Source organism: Nicotiana tomentosiformis, chromosome 12 (assembly GCF_000390325.3).
Source record: "Nicotiana tomentosiformis chromosome 12, ASM39032v3, whole genome shotgun sequence".
Classification (NCBI taxonomy): Eukaryota; Viridiplantae; Streptophyta; class Magnoliopsida; order Solanales; family Solanaceae; genus Nicotiana; species Nicotiana tomentosiformis.
The window spans coordinates 134,728,876-134,733,694 of record NC_090823.1 but is presented as its reverse complement, the minus strand read 5'-3'; the positions used below and the strand labels follow the sequence as shown (position 1 = coordinate 134,733,694).

General features: G+C 36.8%; 1 pseudogene; it reads right to left on the bottom strand.

Moving 5' to 3' along the window:
• Window positions 1-1,648: 1,648 nt before the first annotated feature.
• Window positions 1,649-4,472, bottom strand: LOC104121580 (receptor-like protein Cf-9; annotated as a pseudogene).
• Between the last annotated feature and the right edge of the window lie 347 nt (window positions 4,473-4,819).

The window sequence follows — 4,819 nt, the reverse complement described above, 5'->3', positions numbered from 1 at the left end:
TCCTTTGCGTTTTTGAAGAAAATTCTTGAAGATCTAAGTATTTTATATGTGGATTTCATCAATACTTGTGTAGAAATGATGGAATTTCATACCAAGATAATGGGGATTGCTTACCTTAAAGAAGAGAGGAGTTGGTGGTCTTGAGTGAGTAGAGAAGAGCTCCAAAATTCGTCCAAATGAAGTGGGAAAAATGAACCCCGAAGTTGTATCTATAGGCCCAGAGTTTTGGGTTTCGGATGCTTCCCCGGATGCTATGGCAGCACTTCACTGCCAGCCCTTTTTTCGGATGCGGTCCCGGAAGCTTCGCATCCACAGTCTCCTCTGCCAGCCTTTGATAATTAAGTCATAACTTCTTGTTGAAATATCCAAATAACGAATGGTTGGAAGCGTTAGAAACTAGACTCGAAGATCTTTCATTTGTTAGGTTTTCTATCACATAACTCATTATATATATATATATATATATATATATATATATATATATATATATATATATATATATATATGTGGATACTCTCGTCCTAAGTTAGGTCTTGTGCCAAAATATAACAAATCGATCCGGAATGACCTCAAATTTTGCACACAAGTCGTAAATGACATAACGAAGCTATTCAAATTTCCGAAATCGAAGTACAAGCCCGATACATCATGGTCAACTCCCGGTCAACATTTTTCTTAAAATCTTCCATTTTTCAATTTTCACCAAAATGCGTCGAATTACCCTACGGACTTCCAAATCCAAATCCGGACATACGCCTAAGTCCGAAATCACCATACGAAGCTATTGACATTATAAAAATCACATTCCGGAGTCGTTTGCTCAAAAGTCAAACTCCGGTCAACTCTTTTCATTTAAGCTTCAAAAATAAGAATTGTTCTTTCAATTAAATTTCGAATCTTCCGGAACCAAACTCGACCGCACACGCAAATCATAATACATATTACGAAGTTACTCGGGACCTTAAGTCGTTGAACGGAATGTTAATTGTCAAAACGAGAAGTTGGGTCGTTACACTTTTTTCTTCCTTCAAGAAAAAGTAAAACGTAGGTATAGTAAGAAAATCAGGACAAAATTGTAAAATATTTTTGGGTCGTTTTATCCCAACAAATAAATAAATGGTGTTGAAAGAGAAAGAAGCTTTGTTTCTCAAATCTAATAACTGTACTTTACCATCGTCGTGAGCCGAGGGTCTATCAGAAATAACCTCTCTACTCAGGACCTCTCTACTCATCCTGAGTAGAGGTAAGGTCTGCATAAACACTACCCTCCCCAGACCCCACTTGTGGGGTTCCATTGGATCGTTGTTGTTGTTGTACTTGTCTAATAACTGTACATTTTTTGTAACTTTTATAGAACTGTACAGGGGGAATTTTGAAGATCAAAAGATAGTATATAGAACTGGAAACATTCCAATGTGTAACTTTGTATTAAGTACAAGTATTAGACTATTAGAGCCCTCAAACGATACTATGCTAATACAACAAATTGTATATCTTTTGCGGAGGTCAGGTTGAAGTCCCATTCTGTGTTCTTGAAATTTTTTGAGATTGAAATAGAAGGAATGTGCCACCTAACGGCGTAAATTATACATAAAAAAATATGAAAATCTTAGATGTAATTTTCAGTTCATAATCTTCACATACTTAATTTTCAGTATTACAATGCTGCAATCCAAATATAAGACGCAACAATTTCATCTTCTGTAGTGCCTTTGATGGGCTCGCTGCTTCTTTCGCCTTCTCATGGTGATTTTGTGTTCCAGTTCTTCAACAATCCAAGAAAGCCAATTGGGATTTCGAGCTGAAAGCATGAAATATGCTATGGATAATCCAATAATTAGTCCACTCCCATATCCTATAAGAATTGCCTTCATAAATTCAATTAAAAATGTAGAATCACTCTCTTTGTCCAGCACAAACGTTGTGTTGCTCGTCTCTGGCATCCTGTTAGTTCCACAACCTCTTGAAACTGGGAATCCACGTAATCCATCATTACCTTCATATGAGTTATTCTCAAAGGTATGGAATTGAGGTCCTTGAGGAATACATCCTTGGAGATGATTGTGTGAGAGATTTAAGAATGCAAGAGACGTCAGGGAAGCAAGTTGTTGTGGTATCTCTCCTGAAAGCTTGTTAACTGAGAGGTCCAATGATTCGACTACAGATAAATTTCCAAGTGATTTCGGTATACAACCTTGCAATCCATTATGAGATAAGTTCAACACACGAAGTGCAATGAGATCTCCCATAATACTTGGAATTTGTCCTTCAAATTTGTTACTTGAAAGATCAATAGTGGTGTAAACTGTCAAAATTCTAACAAGTTTAAGCTCCAGCCCCTTGGTTGCAATTGTTACAGAATCTTGGTAGTACTCATCTCCAAGGTATGTAGGTGCCTTCATTGTTTGATTAATTACCCTCATGGCTTTCAATTGTTGAAACAGACTCGTTGGTATGTTTCTTGTGAAGGCATTGTAAGAGACATCTAAGATTCGAAGCTCAAGAAACATGTTTTCATCCCCTGAAATTCTAATGGATCCATACAATTTATTCGATCTCAAACTTAAAACTTGCAACTTCGGTAGAGTTGCCAACCACATTGGGAATGTGTCGTTAAGGTGATTTTCTCCTAAATCAAGAACTTGCAACTCTTTGCAATTGGCCAAAGATCGTGGGAGTTTCCCCTGTAGCTTATTGTCATGCAAGTTGAGGCTTCTAAGTGAATTTCCAATGGTAAAAGTTGTTGGAATTGTCCCAGAAAGATTGTTCTTGTGCATATCTAAAACCTCTAGGCTACTGATATTAGCCAAACATTGCGGAATCTCTCCCATCAAGTTGTTTTCCGCCAAATCTAGAACTCGTAGTGAATTCAAATTGCAAACAGATGAAGGAATTTCCTCACTAAGATCATTGTTTGATAGGAACAAGTATTGTGTGGAATTTGGTAGAATAGGTAGTGACCCTTGAAGAAAATTGGACCGCAAATCAATAACATATAGAGAGGGAGAAGGAACTGAGCCCATAGTTGTGGGACATATTAAGACGGTTCAATGAAAACACCCAGATAGGCCATACCCAATCAGGAATTCTTCCTTGAATCTTATTATTTGAAAGATTCAAATCATAAAGTTGCTTTGCTGGTCTTAGAAACTCCAATTCTTTTACTTCACATGCGACCAATGCTAAGTTCCAAAGAGATTCGGGCAAAGTAAAATTAACTTTGTTCTCACTGGTCAATGAAATGCGATTATATGAAAGATCAAGATTCCGAAGATTTTTGAGGTTTGAAAATAAACTGACATCTGCATTTCCACTAAAATTATTTGATGAAAGATCAAGTGAATTTAGGTACACAAGGTTTTGAATTGACTTAGGAAGATGGCCTCGCAGCTGATTGCGTTCTAAAAAAATCTGTGCAAGTGAATTGGACTTGAAATTATTCTCAAGTTGACCAGAAAAGTAGTTATCACTCAAGTCTAATCCAATTAGTGATGGAAGGGAGAATATCAATGATGGTATTGTTCCGTTCAGGGAGTTATCTCCAAGGATCAAATACTCTATGCGCGTAAGATTAGAAAGAGATTCGGGAATAGGCCCCAACATATTGCAATCTCTAAGAGACAAATCCAACAACGAAGTTAGATAGCCCAGAGATTCATGCAAATAACCACTGAGCTGATAATTGTTTGATAAGTCAACTTTTTTCAAATTCGGCAGTTGAAAAGTACTCTCAAGTATTATCCCATACAATCCTGTTTGCTCCAGCCTCAGAATTGTTAAATGAGAAGAGATATTTGGTGGAATAGTGGAAGAGATGTTTACTGCAGTAAGATCAAGCTCCCTTAATTCAGTCAAATTCTGAAGGAGCAATTTAAAATCGTCAGCTACGAGTCTTAGATCAGCACCATAGAGACGGAGAGACTGTAATTTTGAAAGATGAGAGATTTCAGAAGGGATTTGACCTGAGAAATATGAGTGAGAAAGATCAAGATATGTCGAGCTCGAAAACCTACCAAAGTTAGGCGAGATGTGAGAATTGGAGAAGTTGTTCCAAGAAAGATCAAGCTTTTGGAGATGAGAGAGTTCAAAGAGGGTGCTATTGGAATCAGCCTTCCCTACAAGGCCACAGTTATTGAGATCAAGTTCAATGACATGGCCAGTCATCTCATCGCATTTCACTCCATCCCATAAGCAGCAGTCTGTGCTCATATTCCATGAACTTGTTTTAGATTTAAGAGAAGCAAAGGTATCTATAGTAAACGTCTCAGTGAATTTTACAAGGGAAATGCTTTGATCTTTGGGGCAGAGGGATGAAGATAAAGCAAGTTCAAAGAGAAAGATAACTAAGAGCACAACTGAGAGTTGCACGTAGCCCATGGTTGCATAAAAGGGTTCAAAAGTTGGTAGTGAGAATTACGAAAAAGCTATGCAAATATATATATATAGGACATTAAACTTTTTTTTTATGAATTAAATTGTGTACAAGTTGTTGAAATCTCACTATATATCCATGGAAATAAAAGCAAATACCAAGAAAAAAGGAAGCATCCAAATTCGGACAAAGATGACCATTCAGCCTTAGTTAATGTCATTTATATTGTATTTATCAGCTCGTGAAAGAAAATGTATGGGTAGAATTAGGACGACTTAATTAGGAGTCAATGAAAAATAAAGACCAATTTATAGGAACAAGTCAAATTCATACAGCGTAGAAGGTGGAGAAAATTAAATTTTGATTTTGGAATAGGTATGGTCCCATTAAAAATGTTGGACCTTAAATCAATAGGATCTAGAGATTGAGGAGGAATTCACACATTTG